Genomic DNA, 25,829 nt, shown 5'->3' on the forward strand with positions numbered 1-25,829 from the left:
AAGCAATTTCTTTAGATAATAATGCGGGGATTCTTCCTAATGGGACCATCCTTATTTGTATGCACCGCAGGCGTCGGTTAAAGCGCTCGGTTCCCGATGTGGTTCCAACTTCCAACATCCAACATCCAACTTCCAGTAGAACAATGGTGCCACTGAACAAGGTCTGGCTCTCCTATTGGCTCTCCAAACAATGCAGATGGGCGGTAATCAAAACAACATTAAGGCGACAATTTCATACTTATGCAGGCAGCGCAGCGCAACGAAGCACTCGGCATAATAATATAATAAATCAAGCAAAATAACAAAAAAACACCATTTGATTTATTTTCAAAGCAAAAAAAAGTAAAAAATACTACCTAAAAATGAATGTTTTTCAGAAAATTTCCCTCTTCCCGAAGAGGCGAATTGGCAAAACAATTTAGAGTACATACTTGCAATACAAAAATAAAATAAAAATCAGTATGTACTTCACATGTAAAATTGCAAGAAAACATTTCTAGCGGCTTTACTAGATACAAAAGTACCCGTTCTAAGTTATGTTATATGCATTTCATAATAAAAATAATATTGATGTATTGTAATGGGTTTTTGGATGGTCCTAGCTCCCATAAGAAACAATTTATCAAAAAACCAAAACGACAGAGACACGCCAAAGGTTAATATCTATAATGTGTAAAAAAATCACTTCTCTAGGGCCATAATTCAGGAAGAAAATAAGGGGATACGTTTGTATAAAGAAAAGTCGGACCGCGTTTCCTTAGCACCGTCCGCGGTTAAATAGCGAAAAGAATGCCTACCGTACCTAGGATTCCAGGTAAGATTCTAAGTAAATAAGATATTATAAGGTTTGTAATTTTTAAGTGGAGGTTCTTGTTTTGCACAAACTCGATATTTTTTGTAGCATGTTGTGGTTTATGATAAAAAATACGTATCAAGAAATAAATCCTCAATCCTCTAAGGCAGTTACCAGCAGAGATTCTAAGTAAACATGTCCTCGTTTAATTTTACCGTTATTACATTATTCACATTTCACATACGATTATAACGGCGACACAATATAAAGGATAAACATAATATTAGCATACCCTAGATGTTTGCATTTATCGATGATATACTCGTACATACAAGTTCTTCAAAGCAACCGATGTAACAAAAAATAAGGTTAAAAATATCACGAAGAGAAAAATAAAAACATATTCTGCACTCATGCATAAAACGAAAAACAAATAGATTGACATATTGACTTACCCGAACTAGAGAAGATAATATTTCTTACTTTTTGTTAGACTAAAACATATATTTAGAAAATATAAAAATAGGAGTGTTTAATTTATTAGTATGATACATAATCGATGGTATTGAATTTCAAGTCCATTTGAGATATGTTGGAATAGGTATTTTTTATATTGTGACAATATAACGCACAAAAAACTAGTTTTATTATTAGGTGTACAAAGGTGTACACTTGACTTATAAACAGATGATAAAAATCGATTCCATCCATCATTCAGACGGTTAGTTTAAAAACAGATGCTTAAATAAAGTCATCTCAGTGTAATTAAAACTACTTGTATAGATACGATAAGAAACATTTAACTTCGACCACTGTCCACAAACGTCTGTGTGTGGACAGTGGTCGAAGAAGGCTTCGAGAAGCTGGTCTTCATGAAAGGACTGCCAGGAGAAAGCCGTCAATAAATAAAATTGATAGAGAGAAGAGAGTTCAATTTGCGAAAGACCATGTCCAATTGAGTAGTTAATCAGTGGAAGCACGTTCCTTTGAGTGACTAGTCAAAGTTTAATCGTATTGGATATTATAAGAGAAGATATGTGCGAGAAGTTTAATCCTCAATTTACAATCAAGACGGTTGAAGCAGCGGGTGGTAGTGTAATGGTGTGGGGTAGTATGTCGTGGCATAGAGCAGGACCAATCCATAGATTAAGCGGTATTATAGACCAGCACGTATACGTGGACATTAAAAAAGGCGTTATGTTTTCATATGCTGAAGAGAGTTTGCCAGAAATTTGGAAATTTCAGCAAGACAATAACCCGAAACATAGGACTGCCGCAAAAGAAGTGGTTTAGAGAAAGTTACGGTGATCGATTGGTCATCGTGCAGCTCAGATCTCCCCTACCCTATTAAGAATTCATGGAACGATGTAGAAGATGTGCATCAGTTTTAAAGGAAAAAGGGCACTCTACTTAATATAGTTGAAGAAATTGGAATAGACCTTATTTTGAAGTATTTTAAGATAAAATATTCAAGTGTCCCCATTTAAATGCTCCTCTTAAATAATCATTATTAAAAATAAAACATTTTAAAACTATTATTTATATTTGTATTGTAAACATCACACTATTTATTTAATATCCAGAGTTGCATTGCTAATAAATATTATATCATTTTTATACACGCGTCCTTATTTGCATGATCGCCACTGACGTATCTAGTCTTGGGCAAAGGTCAGGCTTTCATTTTCCGGAATACTGAAGAAAATATTTACTCAATAAATGTATGTTACCCAAGGACGTGGATTTTAAAGAACTAATGGAACATTAAAAAAACAGCCATTCTGAAAATCTAGGGAGTAAATTTTCTGAGAAAGGATAAATCATCGGGTTTTATCAGCAATGTGCTTTTAATCTCAATCGCTGAAATTACGCAATGTCTAATATATCACGATTGGTTTACGAAGCAAGTTAATTTTAAAGGATCGGAATACAAGGAATGTAGGACATCGGATTATTTAGTTACTTCTCCGATTTAATAATCCAGCCAGCTACTGAGCACCCTCAGGCGCTTTCCAGGCTGGTTTGTTTTTTTATTCACATGACTAAATAAAAAATCAATCAAAGTAAAATCAAATGAAGTTTTAAAATGATATTTTATTCATAATACTAATCACGATTGAATTTGTTAATCTATGCTGTAATCGGCTGTAGATTGGAATGCAGCATTATGTATAATATGTATGATCAATTATACATTTTCTTTAAACTCGAAGGAAAACTTGGAGTAGGTACACAGAATTAGTTGGTTAAATGTCAAGGTCAGATAGTTTTATAATACATATTGATACACGTTCATGTATGAAGTAGGTGCGCATGTATCCAATATCCATATAATTACGTGGCTCTAATGACACTTACTCGTTAACTTTTCAATTTCGTGTTGTTAGTTGTTATCAACGCTATGTCGTAATATCCCACCTATTGTTAAATTGTGAATATAGGATCATCGAAAGGGATACAGTGCATGCTACGCACAAAAACAATATGTAGGCAGGCGAGTCTAGGTGAAGTTGCCTAGTTTGGTAAAAAATACTTCCATTAAATAAGTTTATTCAATTGAATGTAAAGCCAATTTACGTGATAAAGAAAAACATATTTGTATGTATGTACAATACTTTGGAATAAAAACTTTTAACCAATTGTAATTTTTTCGTGAATGATATGTTCGAATTTATTCGATTTTAACTTGAACAAATTAAGATTGCGAACTTACCTCAAATTTTAACATTACATATATAATAACAGGGATGGAGAATACCTTAAATAAGGGAATATGGAAGTCTAGGCATTTACAGGGCTTATGACCTGTCATTGGTTGGTTTAAGTTGAATGTTACACAGTGTGTAAAGTGGCCACTTAAACCAGCCAATGACAGGTCATAAGCCCTGTAAATGCCTAGACTTCCATATTCCCTTATTTAAGGCATTCTCCATCCCTGTTGTAAATTTTAATCTTAATGACTCCCGAGGGGGTGAAATCCAGTCTTTTGTCTACGAACATTTGGACAAACTAAAAAATTGTAATGAAACCAACTGGTCCAAGAAGAAGTTTAAAAAATGTTTTTTTTTTCAGGCGTTGCCTAGTATGGGAAATAATTCAGTCAGATGAATTTATTCGCAACAATAAAGGTTTCAGCTCCTTAACTTCACTAAAATTAACAAATGGAAGAATTGAAAAAATATGGATGTTCAAACGTAGGCAAAATGGTGAATGTTACAGTGTGTAAAGTGGCCACTTAAACCAGCCAATGACAGGTCATAAGCCCTGTAAATGCCTAGACTTCCATATTACCTTATTTAAGGTATTCTCCATCCCTGTTGTAATTTGTTAATTGCATATAAAATTTTTGTGAATGTTTAACGTTTTACCATAATATAACTGAGAGGATTTTGCATAAAAATGACAAAATTTGGAAAAAAAAAATACTAGCAGATCGGTGGATACGTGAAATGGTCTATCTCAAGTGCAATTTCTGTGATCAGGGTTGGTATTCCAAACGCTCTGGCGGCCGTATTATATCGTGTATTTGCATACAAAATACACGAGAAAAACTGTTTTCTCGTGCCGCGAGTGGTTCAGGATACATTATTAGGACAGGGCCCGAATTCTAATGGAAAGTTTAAATGTATCCCAAAGTTTATTAACAAAGTAAGTTTTCTGTATGAAAAATAGAATATGTTTACAATTTTTTTTTCTAAGCATGTTCAATTACAGGTTACCGATGAAGATACCTTGATTTTTCATACAAATATACACATTTTTGTACACAAATATCGATGTTACTTTATACCGTCTTAATGTGAACCGATGAAGAGAGCGTTCATAATTGAGGCCCTTGGACACAATATTATTTTCTTTTACGCTTGCACATAAATACGCGATACAAAAGCGTTTAAAATACCAGCCTAGGTAGATGCCTGCAGTGCCCGACTTTGTCATTAAAATAAACAAAAACATTTTTTTTTTTAAATTGAATTATTGTATATTTTGTATTATATGATGAGTGGATAATGGATAGTGTGTAGCTTATAGCTGGTTCCAATACACTCATCGTGCGGTTGTGTTTTACTAACAACGCCGATACGACGCGACGGTGTGACGTCACAAAAGTACGACGCGTAGTGCGTCAAATTGAAATTTCTTGATCAGGAGCCGAAGAGACGAAAGGGGGAAGGAGGCAGCGGGGTGTGAATGTGGAAGGGAGGCGGCAGGGGGGAGCGGAGAGGACCCGCGACACTTGTGCCAGCCACTGCGGCCTTCGGCTGTTATGGCCTCCTCCTGCCTCGCCTCTCCTGGCACTCCCCTCGAGACCACCCGCTACAAACTAAGCGACCAAAGGCATTTTTGACAAATCGTCATATTAATATAAAACCATGTTAAAAAATAAGTTGAAGAAAGAATCTAATGAATCTAAAGAATTTAAAGAATAAGCTGATGAAAGAATCTAATGAATGTTTTATGGAACAAAAATATCACTAATGCAGTGCCATAATTTGTACTAAAGGGTGCGGAAAAGGGTAGGAAGGAGAAATTACCGAAAATAGTTTAAATTTTTTCATATTTGTAACGTGTGATTATTTTTGTGTTTGAACTTGATGGTTACGAATGAAAAGCATCATTAACACGACCTCTGTCAATAAATATACATTTAGCGTAATATTTTATGCCGACAAAACTACCAATAAAGTTTGATTCAAGTTTTCACACAAAAATCAAAGTTGTCTTCAAATAACATGCTACAGTCAACGGTATTCAGGCTTCGCGAATGTATTATTCCACCGATTGATTTACCTGCCTACTCAAATCATAAGTATCTAATATAATACGAGTATAACGTCAATAACCCACTTGCATGCTCTGCCAACATAATATTAGATATTTATAATAATTCACTGGTAACATAAATTACTCAATTACACGTTTGAAAATATATATATCTACCGTGCCCAAATACAATGATTTGAATTAGACGTTGTTATATTTTGGATGGTAAATAATTATCGTATTTTAGTATCACAAGCCGGAGAACAAGATGGCTTTCTACAATCATCTAAGTATTGTAAAAAGTAATGGTGAAAGATGATTGTAATCATTTTATCACCGATATTCAAAAGGAAACAATGTCTAATAGAAATAAAAGTGCAAATATATTTTTTGTAGCTGTCAGACAAAGAATTGATTAGATATTATCTTCAGATCTTGAAATGTCATTCATAAATGATCGAAAGTAAAATAGAAGAGTTGTTAATTAATTAAACCCGCCATTTCAAATCGACGATTTTTGGATTGGAATTTATTAGTTACTAATAAATTAAAAAATACTCAATTACTATGATATGAAGAGTCAGCTAAGGTGGTATTCTGAAGCTTCTCTACCCCAAAAATGTGGTAAATTTGGGGATTTTTATTTTGTTAATGCGATGACACATTACTTCATAAAATGGCAAATGGATTAAACGTCATATGATGTATAAAACTGTTTAAAAACAGGAAAAAACCAATACAGTTTGGTCAATTCAACCTAATTAAGTGTTTGCAAGTGCAACTTTAGTTCCACGTGTTCGTATTTGTTTGACGTTTAATCATCAGTGTGGCCATAAATTAAGCAAAGTTTAGATGCATGCAAAAAAAATCCCAAATTAACCACTCTCTAGGGGATAGAGAAGATTCAGAATACCAACACTGGGGTAACATTGTCAGCAGGTCATATATTTTTATTCGTGCAGCTTAAACATTTAGAAAAAAAGGATGTTTTACTACTGCTGTGATATTTTTATCAATAAAGCACAAATTCGTCAAATAATGTCTACAACATATCGTCATACAAGGTCTTTAAAATGTGTTTTTTGTTGCATTTTTGTAAAATATACAGGCTCTTTTACTATAATAAAATACAGAATAATAAAAAGGGTTGTAAATTTTTAAATATTTATCCTTTAAAAGGCTATTTTTTCAAAGTAGTACATTATGTATCGTATTTGCAACGCTACCCAACTTTCAAAATTTTAAACTGTTATTACTTTAGATTTGATATCAATCTTACTTCAATTTACTCTAGCATTACATCCGTAACTTAACAAAAACAAAGTTTGAAATAAAATATTTAAAACTTGATATTTTTATTACATGATCGGAGAACGGCGCGGCGTGAACTTGGTTTACTTTCCAACATGGCGGTTCATGATTCTCTTTCGGCGGCTAATTTGGTGAAATGGCGGTCAAGTTCAGTTGCCTTATAAATTGGAATTTTGACGGCGAACTGAAGCGAGAGTAATCACTTTAATACATCTGGGAATTGGAAAATAAGTACCAGATGCACAGAGTTAATTAGTATTTAACTAAACTTGAAGAAATGGAGGCGCGTACACAGTACAATATCACCGTCTACATATCTACACAGCGAACGCTAGCATTCAATAATATGGTCATGCATAAAATTGAACGGCATACGGAAGAAACGAACGATGTCACGTTTTCCCTTTACCTGTAATTTCAGTTAATGACAGAAATTTGTAGCCTTTTCCCATCTAATCTGATAAAAAACAAAAATATTTGTGATATTGTTTTACACCGCTAAATGAAGTATGCAATGCGGGTTAACCGGTAGCTAAATATAAACACATAATAATTATAATAAATGACTAGTTATATGATGATTCAATTACAACGCGGTGAAAATATAAATCATGTATTTGAGCTTGATACATACTATTGATATAAACAATATTTATTTTAATTTGATATCTTCATAATTAATGAAAAAATATATGGAAGTAAAGCTAGAGATTGGCATCAAAAGATAAAAAAGATTTATTATTATACGAGTCAGAAAATTTTCAGGAGGGAACTCAAAAACGATACTACACGACGATAATTCATAATACAAGAATATACGGTATTTTTTAATTTTTCAAACAATAATGTGTACATGTTTTATTTATTTGACACATACATATACAATATTTATACATATAAGGGCGGGCATATTGCCTTAAGGCAATTTCTTCCTACCTACCCAAACAGTTCAGTTTGAGAAAATTATAAATACATGGATATATTGAATCATACAATTTTATACAAAAATTAAAAACAAAGATTAAAAAAATAAAAATATATAAAAAATAATTTAAACTATACTATAAAGAGAGGAGAAGGTGTTCAGTTGTACGCACTTATATTAAGTTGGTACATTAGTACCTTATCAGCACAATAAACTTTTAAAACGTATTTTCCAAAAATACATTATTTTATGATACACCCATTTTTCAGAATATCTTTTAACGCTATTCTTAACCCCTGACACCCGAATTAAATCTAGCAGCTGTGAAAAATATTTGATATAAGAAAATTGTTAGAAAATTTTCGTTTTTTTTTTTTGCTTTTAGTTTAGACGTTATTACCATGTTAGTTTGAACATACACTAGGTTATATAGGGTAAATAAATACCAGTTGCAAATATATACTAAAATTCATTAAAATAAATAAAAAAAATAACAATAATAATGAAAAAAATTATAAAAAACACACCAGTTTAAGCATATTAGGCCACAGGCCAGTTGGCATGTGATCTTAAATAACGCAAATAATGATATAAGGAATCAGGTGCTCTAACGAGAGTCTTACTGTCAAAATGTGAATGCCATTTTAGGCGGAATAACGAATTGCAACCTAGCGGACAAAAATAGTAGCCATAGAGAAGATTACTAGTAATCTGAAAACAAAAACCGGACAGTTGTTGGATTTATTAAGGGAAAATAAAAAGGCAAAGACAGTGTTCGTTTGAACATATCACTAGCCCGAAGCAACAGTGAGACAAACCCGAAATTTCGGATTTTGAGATACACATGCAGATATGCAAATAAATTAAATAAACGAATATTTTTAAATAATAAAATATTGAAGTTAGATAGTTAACCTATGTAAAAATATAGTATTTAGAATTTACTTCAAATAATTTGATTCAGATAGACCCTTTGCACGCCTCAAAGTCATGTTGTTCAGAGATATCTCACTCTTGCTTTGGGCTAGCGATATATACGGTCTTAAAGGGATAACAGCTGCGCTCATTAGATTTTGAACATGAGGAGTAGGTTTATTCTTGTGTGAATGCCAAGGAATCCCTACATATAAATGAATGGTTAATTTTTTATGTCAGAACAGTTAACCGATGAAAAAGTTTAACTAACAAAAGCTCGCATAAATCAGAAAATGCGTACATAATTTCAAGAAGGAATTGCGCATGAACGAATATGTAATGGCGTCAAAAGTTAAAAAATGCTGTTATGATTTTCGATCACAAATTTACATGACAGAATAATAATTGAGTTATGAATATTCATCGGGACAACCACAACACACCAACAGTAAATGCCCGTAGTGATGAAGTGTCGAGATAATAATAATTCTACATATATTCAACTTGTCTTGTTAAGAAAATTGACAAGTTTTACCGTGCATCCATATATTATGTATGCATACTGTACACTGGCTAGTTGCTTTTTGGAATGTCAATAACTAATAATACAAAAATGCGAAGTCTAAAATAAATTAATATCGGTGTGCTATTAAAAAACGGCGTATCTAATTAAAGTCAAATCAACGTAAGTGTGCTGAATGAAAACGCTTTCACTACAATATATGCATAATTTTAAACATTAAACTCTGGAGGAATGCAAAGTTTCATATACATAAATTATTCATGTTTAAGTAGCAAAAAGTCCATAAATATAAGTAGCAATGTTAATGGTTTTGTATTCAAACCGAACTCCTTTTTATTTAAAGTCATGGTATAAATAAATACACGATCTAAAAAAATTAAGTAAAGTACAATAAATTTTACTAAAACATAGTATAAATATTGTATTGCAATATTTTGGAAGTATTAATTTAAGCTTTAATAATAAAAACAAACCGACACAAAGACCAGAAAATAAATTTGATGACAAGTAGAAAATGTACCGCAAATATTAAGTAAAGTAAAATTGAGAGTTTTCCGTAGGAGCAATTTTTCTGTCTGTGTTAATTCGGCAATGTTCGGGATTTTGCCGATTTGGTAAAGTGTGTTTAAAATGACACATGTTACAGTTTAACAAAATTATTTTTACTGCGCATCTAAGGTCACCGGAAGACTCTACTCAATTTTACTCTAGTCAGTGTAAAAACTTTGGCATTCACTAAGATATTTTGATTTATTGTGAAATAGGTAGGTATTTTATTTATGTATTGCCTCTTTGTTTCACAGCGCTGGCTATTTATTTACTTATTCATTTTTTCATTATAAACAAATAAAGTGACCTCACTGGGGTTACCCGTGCCGAGGACACATAACAATATACTTTAAAAAATATATTTTTACATGTGAAAAAAAACAAAGAAGAGTTAATATACAGAGATAGTTAACAAATGTTCAGAAAGTTTTAAGCACTACGTGTTTAAGTTTATATTTAATTTATGTACACCTTTATTATTTATATTATAAAAGTACAATAAAATAACAAAAAACCACCGTTTGTCGATTTATAGTCAACTCGAATTTTCTCTACCAAAGTTGAAATACTTTTATGAACATGGATGTTGCCATCATCAAATGTAAAATACAAACACCCGTTTATGGTGCAACCATACTAGTCTAAAAAATGTCTGAAAATTCATTTCACACACAAAACTACTATATTCTACATCCACGCGTACACAGACAAAATATATCGACTATCCAAAAAATAGCTAAAACTGAGGGGTTTTTTTGCAAACACGGCTCGTTCGAATTCAAGTATATTTGAACGAGCCGTGTTTGCAAATTATAACCTCAACTATTACCGTTTGATTGTAATATTAGCTCAGAGCTCATCAATTCACATCATAATACTGTATTACTATGTTACGTATCATAACAATTATTTGGCGAACGTGTGTAGGTTGCCAGGTTCGAACAATAATGTGAGTAGGTCCAAAAAGTACCTACTCAGTACCACGCCGCTGGAGCAGGCAGCGCGGGGTCGACGATCTCGCGAGGATGTTTATTTTTGCTCGGGGTTTTATACGACTCTAACTGTAAAATGTCGCCATTTCTACATAAAATACGCAAAATGTCCTCTTTTCGGACGAAATTCAAATCCTCGCACCTCGGCGTGAGGTGGGTATGGAAAATCACAGCTATTTATAAATTTATGCTTCAGTGTAGAGACGAGTATTCTTTGCATAATGCCAGTTCGAGATGTTATTTGTAATACGGTGTAGGTCAACAAAAACATTAAATGGTAAAAAGCATGAAGCGAAAAGCGTACATATGAAGAAATAAGTATTTTAAAATTAAAACATAAAGTTTTTAATTGCTGTATATTAAGTAATATGTTATAATTTATAAGAACAAGGTACTATTTCACGATTGAAACCTTCAAGGACGAGGAGTTTTGTCTTTTATTAAGTATTTTTTTTACTAAAAAAATCTCCTCTAACTTCTCACACTGTTTATTATACTGTGGCACACCACATACCAAAGAACATAAATCTTTAGGGGATAAAATACAGTAATCACAACTATATTTACTTTAAAATAGGGGTGAGAATAGTGCTAGACAGTATCCATTGTTACACTCGTATTTGAAGGTTCAAAATAAATTAAATAGCGGTAAGTGTTTTTGGTACAAGCTGACAATGAATTCGGCGTAACATAATATGTAATAATTAATAAAATATTTTAATGATTCTGACATTATAACTTAATTTTTGAATTTTTTTTTTTTTTTAGAAAAAATACATTTTTTATTACTATACATGAATATCTAAACGTTGGTAGAATAGTGAATGCCACACAGACTTAAATCAGGCTTTGACTAGTTATAAACTTTGTAAATGCACAGGCTTACGCGTTATTTTCTCAGAGAGGTTCTCCATCTACGTTAAAAGATTTGTCGAATAATATCATCGTATTTTTATTCTTTTATTTTATTTTATTTTTGCACCACAACAGGCCAGGAGGCCCAATTACAGTGGTGAATTACATCACAGAACACCCAGGCTTGAGAAAAATCACATTTTAATTTTTGTGTTCTCACCGGGAATCGAACCCGGAACCTTCCGTGCGTGTCAAGCGTCTTGACCACTACACCACGGAGGCTACCCTATCATCATCATCATTTCGCTATCCATACCAAATAGAACATAGAGTACCGAATGAGGAAGTTCAGTGGTTTTTTATTTATTATTATTTGTGAAAATACTATCAAACTAAGCCAAAATTTAAAAAACATGTATCGTATTATCAGTGCTACGTCATAATATATCTTCACAGGTCGCAGTGACGTCAGGGGCTTGTATAGCACTGGCCCCCACCTTTAAGAATTATCAGCGCTATGATATTGAAATTACTCCGCCTGTGACGCCTGAAGTTCTCTACTGAGAGTTGTCCCGATCGGTGGGTTGGCTTCCTATTAACCGGAAATGTATTACAACACTCCGTCATTAGTTGATTTCAGAGACCTAGTGACGTCGTTCAAAGTAGCATTTTTATCAAAATCATTTTTAATATTGTTTTCGTACATTTTAGAGAAACTTCGCCGCACTATTAAATGCTCTAACTTTTACCGCGCGTAAGAAACCATGTTTTATATCCAATTTTCTGAACTTCCTTACTGGCATTGAATTTCCTTACTGGTACTTATTTCATACAATTATTTGCTACACAACATGAAGGCAAGATGAATAAACAAAAATGTATAACGGATGTGTTTATTTGTAACATATTTGTCTAAGTAATAGTGTTAATTTGTTTTATGTTTCTTCTTTATATATCCTATGTTTTTCTCATGTACTCGTATTTAAAATAATATAAATTCTTATAATAAACAACTACAACAGTGTAAGTCACTCTTCAAGCACAAGAGTTAGTATATTTTTTGGAGAGTTACAGTGATAACATTTACTAGATGTGTAAAAGTAGATACGTATAGAATTTTTAATGAAAAAAATTTATTTCTTAGTGCCGACGAGGTAACGCATTCCATCACGATTATTAAATATAATATACACAAGTTCCTAAATGTACCTTCAAAGCATGTCATTGTATACAATGATGTTACCTCATATTAAAAAAAAAAAACATTATAAAATAAAGACGTACTATGCCATCATCATATTTCACCTTGCCCCTAGCGCAAAAAATATATTATAAAGATTTCTTAGGTAGGTAGGTGTTCTGAGCCTTTCAAATATTTATTTTAATAAAAGTTTTTTAAATAAAGTATTGAGGCCTGCACGATAATTTTGGGTTTGATTCCAGACATATTTAAAAAAAAGTCATTTTTTTCAAGCCAGGCATTGCGCTGTAATTCTAAACCGCAATTGATTTATTTTCATTAATTTACGGACTTAGTCCATTTTAAACACAGTGTTACGAGACAATGACAACTTAATCTAATCGAGAAGTAAAAAGATTAATTATTAAAGTAATTTTAAAGAAATCCTCAACATTCAATACGGAAAATCTTTTTAAAATATTTAAGGTTCATACAGTAGACACTTTATAAAATAAATTTTATTATACAAATATAAAAAAGAAAAAATAAAAGAATTTGAAATAAATAAGTCACTCAGAGACCAACATAATATTAAAATTCCTAAATTCCATACGAGCCATGGTCAAAATAGCTTTGTATTTAAAGGTGTAAAAAATTATAATAATCTTCGTAATGAACTAAAAATTATTAAAAATAATATATCAATAAATAAATTTAAAGAAATTTTTAGAACTCGTGTAAAAACAACATTAAATTTTAATTAGTATAAATGTATTATAGTTTTATGTTTTTTTTTCTTTATATATATGTTGTTTTTTTTCTTTTTTCTGTATTCGTATTTAAAATTATATAAACCCTTATAAATAAACAACTAAAACAGTGTAAGTCACTTTCCAAGCACAAGAGTTAGTCTCTTTTTTTGGAGAGTTACAGTGATAACATTTACTAGATGTGTAAAAGTAGATATGTTTAGAATTTTATAAAAACATGTACTTTTTATGAAATTTATGAATAAAAAAAAATAAAAAAATGCTATTAGTGATGTCCCATCTCCGTTGCAATCAATTTCTGTGTCACCAGAAGTCAAAATCTGCTATTTATCAATCTTCGTTTTGTATATCACTTCGCCATTAACACAGTGTGGGATGAAGATGGATTGGCATGGGTTAGCTCGAAGTCTTATATGTTGATTGTGTTTATGAATATATCGTATGCCTTTATTTTAGTGCCCTTGTTTGTCTTTGCTAGGTAGTTTCAATGTTCTTGTTGTTTAGTTTCTTCATATAACTGTTGTAATTGGCTCATACATATATATAAATAAAATGGAAAAAAAACATTTATAAATAAAAACAAATATCAAAATGCAAACCGAAGGTTCAGAATATGTGTTAAATAACTTATAATTTAAATATATGCGTATTGATAGTATTAAACCAAACATAAGTTTATGCGTGCCCTATTTCAAGATTCAATTTTTTTTTAAGTCAAAAACATATGTTATAAATAAATAAATAAGCAAAAAAGGCAATGAGGCAGTTCAGCGGTTTTTAAAGTATATATATTAAAAATTTGGTGAGGTATCCAAAATAAAATACTATTGGATTAAATTGTACTTATATTTAAAAAAATATATATAAGAGTGTATAATGTGATGTTATCAAACGTCCTTTGATAATGTCCTAACCAGACGAAACGCGTCACATAATATTTGGAATTTTACCGATTAACTGCGAGCACAATATATATATTTGTTAAAAGACTATCAAAGTAAGCTAAAAACTTTAAATTATTTTTTTTGTATCGTATCATCATCGCTATGATTTTTTAATGTTTAGTAATTTTGAAATTACTCCGCCCGTGAGGTCGCGAGTAGCTGTCGTCGGTGATTTGTGATGGCATTCAAAAGTACAACCCGGTGCTGTCAAAATAAACTAAGCCTTAAAAAGCTACCCGGAAACCGGAAACACAACACATAACGCTATAATTGGTTGATTATTGTTCACGAAAACTTGTGACTTTCAAAGTAGTTTTTATTAAAACCATTTTTTTCGTACATTTTCGAGAAACTTCGTCGTGCAATTAAATACTCTAATTTTTGCCGCGTGCAAGAAAACATTTTTTATTTCCAACTTTAATTTTTTATTTCCAATTTTCTTTTTTTATATCCAATTTTCATTTTTTATATCCAACTTTCATTTTTATATCCAATTTTCTTTTTTTATATCCAATATAAAACTTCTTCGTCATAGTATTATACAGTAATATAAAACTAGAAACGAAACAATAGAAGAAAAAGCAAAAACAAATAAATATAATGGACAGACATTATGGCATCCGGGTTAATTACAGGTGTAAGGGATTTATTAAATACTAGCGGACCCGACAAACGTCCTGCCCGAACGTCGGCTTGCATGCTATTAGCTGGTTCAGCAAACGCTTTTTCTATATTCGAATTTTCGATAAACTATATACTAAGTGACATTTGACATTGAGTTTGTCGTTTCAATCTTTTCCATTTCACTTACCGGGTCCAATTGTGAATCTAAACCATTCGGGGACCCACTCAAACACAAACTAAAAATTTCATCAAAATCGGTCGAGCTATTGACGATTTCAGTGACATACACATGTACAGAAGAATGATATATATATATTTTTATATATGATGTTTTTTTTTTTTAGGGTCCTTTGGGCTATTGTAGTGTAAACAATAATACTTTTTAAAATTAAACGGCAACTTTTGATTTCATTCCAGTTTATGACATGTTTCGCAATTCTGCCAACTTTCTTCGCTAGCAAATTCCGTTTAACATCTATCTGATCCTTTCTAGAGTTGTTTCATCACGTTTCATGGCGTACCTAAATCGTGGATCTCGATAATTAATTACACGATGTACGAATTCGATAAAGACGTGATTAGATAAAAGTGAAAGGACGATACTTTAACAAGAAATTTTATAGAAAAAAACTGTGAAGTTTTATAGTAAATAACTCAAACATTGATTGATAGCTACACAGAATTTTAATAAATAATAACACAAATCTCATATTTACGATGAGCTTAAAATTACAGTTTTTTATGGTTGCTGTCATTGAAATAACTTCAATGAAATATTGTCTACCTTTCGCCATAGTTTCTTAATTTCATAGTATTAAATATATTGTTTACTGAAGCGTATCACAAATAAATTATTGATTCAACATAAATGTACATGAAAAAAACCTTTAAATTCCTACTTTTCAAAGAAACCGAAACAAGAAAAGCGCGTTACAAAATAAATTCATAAAGGTACGGTGAAAATCTAACAAGTAGATATGTACTTATGGCGGATAATTTTACTGAAAATTAATATTATGTGTGTTTTACTTATTTTACGTATTGGGAGACGAGTATTATAAAGCCTTATTGGTATTTTTTTTAAATTGAAATAATTGATAATTTGTTTTCATTTTTTTAAATTTGTTTTCTTATTGTTTACCTAAACCCACATATAGAAAATGTTGTCGTAGAATGGGGTTTGAACCTCGGACCTCTGATTTGTGAGTCCGTAACACTAACCGCGGAACTCCAGTTAACTTCAATATTTTTAATTATTTATTATTAAGATAGTTAACTTTGAGGAAATAAAACATTAAGACTGTAAACTTACCCAGATGTAAAAGAGGTTGGAAAAATGATAAAAAATCTGTGAACAAGACAAAAATTTACTATTAAAATAAAGTAATTGTATTGAATTATGACATAAGTGTGTTTTGTTGCACCAGATTCAAAGAAACAAACCGTTTATCAATTCAAATGTTTATCAGTTGCTAAAATGTGTGTAAAATAACTTGGCAAGAGGGAAGCCGTTGAAAGAAAAAAATGTTTACATCATTTACACTCGTAAATTTTATTGCTCATTAAAATACAAGTAAAAGAAAATGAGTATATTTCGGTTAATCTAGATATAATAAGTTTAATGTCAATATTACTTTATGCATTAAAATATTATCAAACAAAAGAAAACAAATAATTATGTTTTTCAGTTAAGAAAACGCCTGTTTAAAAATATTCTTTATGTTAATGGGCTTTGTTGCCGACTATAGTCGGTATACTAAACCATTTTACCATGCAAGAGGTCGAGACTCGAGAATTCGATTCCTGACATGAAATATTGATTTAAAAAGGTGTTTTCACACTAGAATATTTCAAAGTCCTGGTTACTTTCACTGATCATTTTATTTTCATGTGACAAAAATGATCAAGATATGTTGCGGTTGGTAAAAACTTTTAGGTGCGGAAAGGGAATAATAAATTAATGAAATTATAAATTCAGAACTACCGCGCAACCCCTAAACTTTTTAAACAAGTAAAACGCAATGATATTGACAAAAAATTCAACTAAAAAAATCATCATAAGGCTAAGATGACGACAATATATTGCGAGAAAAATGCGTCATTAAAAAAAATAAAAAAAGGGTTTTTCAAATTCGCATCAGTTACAGCAGAAAAAAAGTTGCCCAAACTATTTAAAGTGTAGTTCCCATTAAAACTTGATACTGTAAAAGAAATTACATTTGGTAATTATTATAGTCTGCAGTATTTCATAAAGTTTAATGCGTTTTAGATGGTTTATAGAGAAAACTGATAGCAGATATATTTTTTTAGTATAAGCAGTTTGAATTAAAACGCACATTAAAAAAAAATACATGGTTATAGTTGAACATATCAGTTTATTTATTTGACCGACTTATGCAGTCCATTCTAACGATGGTACATACAATTTCTTATAATAAATACAAGCACTAAAAAAATAAAATACAACTAAATAAAATTAAAGCTAGGACAAAAAAAAAAAAAATTACTACCTCAAGACAAATCCGTTCCATCTTAGTGAATTTAAAAACTATTAAGACTTACACCAAAAAAGTCCAGATCTTGTCTCGAGTTAACAATACGATAGTATAAATCAATATAATAGTTCGGTAGTCAGATGGCAGAAGGGACCATCTGTATTTTTGTCTATGTTTAAGTTTTCAAAAGTTTTAATTAATATTTCAGTAAATACACGCAGGAAAAAAAATCAGCGTCATTTAGAATGGTAATTTATTATTGAAAAACAACACTAAAATATTTTGGTTTGTGGATTAAAGTCTTGAAATTGAGACGCATTTCAGTTCTCCTGAACATTTTTGAAAATTACAGATGGTCCCTTCTGCCATCTGACTACCGAGTTATAGTTTATAAATATGTAAAATTATAATGAAAAAAAAAACACGTGCTGTTTATACACAAATAACACACCGTCACTAGTAAACATATTCAACATAATCAAGCTAAAAATATTTTTTTTTTTAATCGCGTTGTAGTTAGTATTTTAATCATTTATGGGCTTATTTACTGCATGGGTAACTATTCAATTTACAACCTTCCAGTTGTCGTAGCGAAAAAAGAGTTGGATTCACTATTATTTATTTAAACGCTTATTTAAACGTTTATTACGAATCAATGATGAACAATCAGATGATAATTAGGTTAATTAGATTAATGACGTTTCTATTATCTTATTATGTTAACTATGTAAAATAACATGTTCACTTATTGTAAAATGTTTCCCTCGGCACGGGACACCCCAGTGAGGGAAAAAAAATAAAAATAATACAAACATTGTAAAAGTATAATAAATAAATAAAACACAAAAACGACAAAACGTGAGTTGCGGCGGTTTAGGCTATGCACGTCAGATAAGGAGTGAATAGTGAATATTTCATAGTCCCTGGACCTTAAGCGTTAGTCTGATCATATTACCTTCTTGAAATAAAAAATATCAAGATACGTTGATGTACCAATACAGTGCCCTATGTGCCATTTGGTGCATGGGAATTATATATATATATATAAATACACATACATATCAAAATTACACATAACAATATATATATGTATGTATATATATATATACATATACATACATGTTAAAATTATACATAACGTATTGTGTCAAAAGCTCCTATTATTTATGAGGTCAAATGAATCATGTGCGCAATATAATTATTATTTGTGAGAGCGAAGCGAAATGCATTTTTCATTATTAATCATTTCATTATCATTACCCATAGAAACATCTATATAGGTATTTACGACGCAGCGCCGCGCCACGCCATGCCAGTGTGAATAAAATGTATGAATGAAGAGGAAGCGAGGGCTGTATGCAAAGACATAGTGATATGGCGTTCTATCATCATCTCTGCTTACCCCTAAGGAGAAACGTCGTGATGGTTTGTTGTTGTTGATATAAAGACTGGATTAGTACAACAAAAAAATTAAAACATTACAGGTATAGTAAAATAAAAAACTTGAATTGCATAATGTGTATTAATATAGGACACAGACATTTAAGTAAGTAGAAAAAAATAAGTAATTGTCAGAATCATGATCTCTCAAAGTGATATTCTTGCATTGAAAAAATAATTTGATGAATTTAAACTTACAAATTCTCTGAAATACTTTGACGTGTTAATCAAAAACTACGCAACTGGAATTAAGACAATGTAACACTGATTTAATATGCTAAACGTATTTTCGCGAAATAAGATCAATATTATGTGGCTATCATGATAACAATATGGCGAAATAAATGCTTTTTTTGCCAGAATTGCCGACAAGTTTCAAGCGGCAGCTAACTTTTTGTAATTTGGGGATTCATATTAATAGAAAATCTAAAGGTATTTTTAACGTCTGGTTTAGAACACGAAGCTTTTAATTTAATTTTATAATTTTTTTGCTCAAAATTTTCCATCACAATATAATATATTCTATTGATAATTTTTCATTTACAAATATTTAAAAATTACAGATTTATTTACGTATTATACATATATTTATTGAGAAGTAACATTGCTTAAATCATTTTTGCGTTTTCGTTAGAAAAAAGGTAATAGTTTTTAAAATGTTCTGTAAAAATGTGTTATCCTACTTTTTTGTTAAATTTTTATATGAAAATGAAAAATATTTTTTCAATAATTTTTGAATAATCACCTTTTATTGTTCTATAAAGTACTCTTTCTACATCAAACTTGACAGCCAGGACCATTTTTTTTTAAAATTATTTTTTTTATTAATAAATTGCATAAAAGGTACATGTTTTTTAAAAATTCTATAAATATCTTATTACACATCTAGTCAATGTTTTCACTGTAACTCTCCAAAAAAGAGACTGACTCTTGTGCTTGGAGAGGAAATTATGCAATTTGACATGACCAGACTTAAGATTTTGGTTTATGTGATCATGCCACGTCTTCCTTGGTCGTCCTCGTCCTAAGTAACCGTCCATTCTTGCCATATACATCTGTTTTACCATTCTTTCGTCTACCATTTGCCTCTGCGGTGTAATGGCTCAAACGCTTGACAGACACACGAAAGTTTCCAGGTTCAATTCCGGATGAGAATACGAAAAAAAGTGATTTATCTCAAGTCTGCGTATTCTCTATGATGTAATTCATCACTGACTATAATTTGAGCACCTGTCTGGTCTATTTGGTGCGATTTTTTTTTTGGTAATCCATCCTAAGGCTGATTTGGTGCGAAAAATTATATTGAGAAAATCCGAAAACCCAACAATCATAGTTCTTAGCCCCTTTTACAATGGAGTTATCTTTAATAAAAAAGTTCAGAAACAATCGGGAAATTGAATACAAAAAATGTTTTTTCAGACGCAGTAAAAATTAGAGCATTTCACTGAACGCGGCAAAGCTTCTCGAAAATGCATCAACAAAAAAAAAACTATTTTAAAATACGCCATGAGTTCTTTCAAATCAACCAATAAAAGAGTTGTGATAGATTTTCCGGTTTTTGGAAAGCCAACTCACTAGTCAGCAGAATTTACCGACGAAAACTTGGGACGTCACGGGTGGAGTAATTTCAAAACTTTAAAAAATTCATAGCGCTGATAATATGATACTAAAAAATATATTTTTAAATTTTTTTGCTCAGTTTTATAGTTGAAAAAAACGACCTTCCTTATTATTATCATCATTCCCTTTCGGCACCTAACGGTGCATAGGGCACTGAATTTGTATACCAATCGCAGCGTTGTCTATAAAGTAAAATCAAATTTTCTAAAACAATTTTTGAAACATATTAAAACACAGGTTGTCAAGGAATATACTTTAAATTTTCATATTATATAAATATTTACATTTTGATACAGAAAATACGATTTCACTGTATATTTTTATGCAGAAAATTCGATTTTACTGTATAGACCATTAAAAATAACTTTTAAATTTAATTGCGGTCCTGGAAGACCCTCTGGTCAGCGGAAAAGTTAACTAAATAGGATTAAATTCAATGGAGATTAATGAGGGTGAAAAAGGATGTATAAACAGAGGCTAACTCACCGGTGTCAGCGTCACCTTTGGATCTTCATGTCTCCTGTTCATTTTATTTATACATTATAAAAAATCTCAGCATAGAAAATTTGATGTAGTGTTAATGCCTACTTTCTGACGTAAGTCAACACACCTGAGGCCATTGGCGACTGTAGTGTGACTTCAGACTCGAGTAGAGAAGTAATAAGTAGTCCAACACGGTAATATCGTTACGCTCAATGCTAATGTTTGACCTGACGAATATACAATTAAATAAGACAAGACATTAATATTAAAGGCTGGCTTACGTCAGTCCAGTACAATATACAATACAAACATGCAAGATGGGAGTGCTCTATCCGACAGTATACCGGACTTACATCTAAAGGCAAAAAACCGTCGAATTGGGGTTTTCATCAAAAAGGATTGGCCTTCAATTTCTCATGGATTTATGCTAACGAATGATAAACATTATTACTTCAAAAAAGGTTTTAGCTCTGCTTCATGAAAATCATCAGCTTGCCTACCACATACCGCACACCGCATCTGAGAACATAAGTCTTCTTGGCGGTGCCCTCATACACGGAAAAGTTGCTCGTTGTCGAACGAGAAAAGCTGCCTACTGCAAGAGTTAGTATCTTAGCATCTTTGTGCTGAAAGAAGGTAATCCAGAAGTAGGTAATATGCCCTTCATTGGATGAAAATCAACAGATGAAAGAAATCCTTTCACTGTGACTTGATGAAATCGGTGTGGTTTTTCTTATTCTCAAAGGTTAGGGTAAGTTCTATACAAGCTCCTGACGTCACTGCGACCTGTGAAGACCTATTGTGACGGGTCCCCGTGAATAGAGTTCTCACCCTCCAAGTCCAGGTCTTTAAAGTGCCTGGCTATTGTGTAGAACTCTCGGCTTCCGAGAGTTCTCATTTTGCTGAATCTCTGCCATATACTTTTAGATGTAGTATACCTTTCAATAAGCGATGCTAAGAGCATGATTAAAAATTTTATCATTTGGTGACTTGTATGAAGGGCGTCGGAGTTAAAAAATCAAAAATAGTGATAATAATAACGTAATTTGAAGTTAATAAACTTATAAAAATAATGTAATGGACATAGACTTTTGTAACTGAATTTGATTCAAGTAAACACAGTTTTTGCTACCATTTGTGTTAGCAATATGGTCATGAGGAAGAATGACAATATCCGACAAAGGCACTTCACATTAACCAAACTCACAGTGAAATGGACAATGAAAGTAGTAGAGTTAAATTCGATTCAAATCGCGATACATGAAATTTAAAACGAGTAACTCGCTTACTGTCAAAAAACATCGATTTTTTTGTATGGGTGTAACTGGTAGGATGTTAAAACCCGCGGCAATTAAAACGGTCAGATGAAATAAATATAGATGTTTAAACTTTGGCAGAATAGTGAATGTTACACAGTAAAAGTGATCATTTCAACCAGTCAAAAGCATATCGTAAGCGCTATAAATGAGTAGACCTAAATATTGGCCTCTCAAAAAGGTTCGGCATTTTTGTTACCAATTTTATAAGCTTTTTCGGACGTAATTTCGATACGATGAAAATAGTGGAATCAATCGACGTACTTTTTAATAGAATTGCATAAGATTCTTAACCTTCACGAAAGAAATTATATGGATAATCTGTTCTGGTAAGTGTTATAACAGAAACTGTAAAATTGGCGATTAAAAATATTACATTAAAGTTCCAAGGCAGGTTTCTCGTTTATAAGGAAAAAAAATACAACAAAACGATTCATATTTAAAGTGCTGTTATAAAACTGAACAAACAGAAGAGCGGATGCAAAAGTATAAATTTATCAGAAATTGGACCGAAGGAAATATAATTTTGTATCCGCTTTTCTCTTTGTTTATTTCACTGATTAAGGTTACTGAAACACTTTGGTGCAGAAGACAATATTAAAAATCAGTTTATTTTATTGTAACTAACAAGTTATTCATTTGTTCATAATTTTTCATGTTATTTCCTCTTGTTTACAACTTTTAGTCGAACTTATAAGAATTTTCGCTTATAAATGAATTACTGAAAACACTATTTGAAAAAGGTGCCTATGATATTATGTTTTCTTATGAAAAACTATGTTGCTTTTCTTCAGTTTGTATGTTTATATGGATATTTTTATTTATTGGGGATGCCAAAAAAGCCCTCTTAGTAAAATTACTAAAGGGTGGAAAAAAATTCTTATTAGGAAAATTTTGTCTAAAAATATTTTTCTTCGAAAGAAGATGACATACTTATTTTAAAAGTATTTAGTTAAGTGTTAAATACTATAAAATTAACGAAGATATGATATAACAACACATTATAAATAAAAAATAATTACACATTTCAATACTTAACTCTGTCGATAAAGGAGCGCTGAAAATTTCAGCATTAACATAAGAACAAAAGGCAATTGCGGACGTGGCAATACCGTAGAAAATAATGTAATTACGAAGTATTATTGATGGCCGGAATGTGTTAGAGTATAAGGTGCCTGTCTCAATACTTGACGTCAGTTATTTGTAATAAATATCGGTGACGCAACTTTAAGGTAAACTGGTATCTTTGTAAGTACAAAACAAATGGCCGAAGATGATGCCTTACAACTTAACGTATTCGGACCGACAAATCAAATTACTATTTTTAACGTACATAATCAGCGTGCAACATTATGGGCCTTACTTGTAAATCGGGTATAAGGTTAAGCTTGAGAATAGTGATAGAATAATGATGGTATAGCAAAAAGTATTACTTATAAACCTCGCATAGAGTTAAACTCGGTATAAGTCTGGGATAGCGACCATAGAAACTTATACCTGCACATTATGTGGTATAACGCTGGAATAAGCACGCGATATGTCAAAAGTCATATTTTTCGGTAATAAAAATGGATAGTTTATCAGTTTTTTTTTCAATTTTAAACAATTTTGAAGTCCTGCGACTTTCTTAATGCGATTCAAATAATAACTAATTATTTGTTTAAATAATATCTGAAATATAATATGTGTGTATGTGTTTCAATTAATTGTGATAAAAAAGAAACAAATAAACTATAGAATTCGTTTTTAACTTCTCCTCTTATTTCTAACTTTGATTTCTTTTTCTAACGGTTTTCTCCATGTTTGTTCACGATTAAACTGACAGTAGTCTCGATTTGACTTTGACGTTTGTTTAAGTTGTTATTAAAGTTACTGCGCACGCGCACATATCAGAGTTGACTATTTAAAAAAATTAAGCATGAAATAACCTGTGGATTGTTATTCTAGGTAATAAATATTTTTATAAGTAGGCTTTTTTTTATATCGGTTATAAATAGTTAAACCGGGTATGGTTATTTTTTAATATAAGCCTGGTATAAGGAAATCTAATAAGGCCCTATCAGTACAGCCAGGAGATACTTGGACTTTTCGGTGAGAGGGAAAAGGGAATAAAGGATGCTAATTATTTTTTTCAGGATTTTTAAGTTGAGTTATTGTTTTTATCCGTTTCGATGAACATTTCAATGTTAAACTTCTATGCTGATATAAAATCTGTGGAAATGGATGATTTTTAAGTTGTGTTTTGTTTGTGCCGTGTTACAGTGATATTTTCCAATAACTAGGTACGAGGAAGACTATTCATTTCATTTTTGATAGATAATATCGAGGATTTACTAACAGAATGCAAAAAAAAACAAGTTAAAACAAGTTAGTTCGAGTCATTAAAACAAGTTCTGAGATAATCGCATTCAAAGCATTCTTATTCTTTCAACGCATTATTTCTCCAACAATTTTCTTTCCTTTAAATTTTTTAAAGCTTTGAAAGAGTAATCTTTATTCTAGACATAGCATAACATTTGGAATCAGCATCTTGCAAAAAATATTTGAAATATAAAAAAACTGTTGATTTAATACATTCCTTCAGTACAGCCTCGATATTTCGAAAGCTTTTAAAAGAGAGTTTGATGATTTTTCAGTTTCCTTCGAATTGCGGACTCAAATGATAAACTGCGTCTCGTTTCAGATGAGTGATTCGTTTAGTTAGATAAATACAAACTAAATTAATCAAAACGATAATATTTTTTAAAAACCTGCAGCGTGGTCGATAGTTAAAAGAGCTTGAAAAAGAGGATGTGAAATGAGAAAAAACATGTTCTGGAAAGGAGAGCAAGAACCACTACATCCCAAGGACGTCCAGCAAAGATGCGAGAATCTGATGTTTGCGCAGAAATATAAATAAAGGAATTATGGGTGATGATAATACGCCATTGGACTACTACCAGTAGTCAATAAAACAAAGAGTAAAATACATAAACAAGCTTCTCAGGGATCAATTCAATAATAAATGTAAAAATATTTGGGGACACAAGGAACAAATTTAATCAAGCTTTCATGACGAAAACGGTGCGGTGGTAGAAAGCCCAACAGGGCAGTCGGCACAACTAATATTGGAGAACCCAAACATTTCGTTTATGTTTTTGTAAAGTCATTTTGCGGAAATTAAAATATGTGCACTTTTGCTTATTCATTTTGTTACAAATATTTTTCTTTACGGAATCAATGCTACATATTTTTTTACTAAATAAATTACTTTTAAAAAATCAATAATGATTTTAGAATTTTGATTAGTTTTAAAAAAAAAAATGCAGTTATTTATTTGTAAATTGTTTA

The 25,829-nt window shown here is 31.2% G+C and overlaps 1 protein-coding gene across 2 annotated transcripts in view; it reads right to left on the reverse strand.

The window, feature by feature from the left end:
* Positions 1 to 25,829, reverse strand: part of Exn (Ephexin) — a 94,815-nt gene that overhangs the window by 39,975 nt on the left and 29,011 nt on the right. The window contains exon 2 of one of the 2 annotated variants that reach the window (XM_088229332.1): positions 16,458 to 16,493. The exons of the other annotated variant lie outside the window; for it this stretch is intronic. The gene's annotated coding sequence lies outside the window, so the exon portion shown is untranslated. The remainder of the gene's footprint in view (positions 1 to 16,457; positions 16,494 to 25,829) is intronic. 2 annotated transcript variants of the gene reach the window in all.

This window comes from Micrasema longulum, unplaced genomic scaffold (assembly GCF_059751315.1).
Source record: "Micrasema longulum isolate JH-2025_06_02 unplaced genomic scaffold, ASM5975131v1 h1tg000663l, whole genome shotgun sequence".
Lineage (NCBI taxonomy): Eukaryota > Metazoa > Arthropoda > Insecta > Trichoptera > Brachycentridae > Micrasema > Micrasema longulum.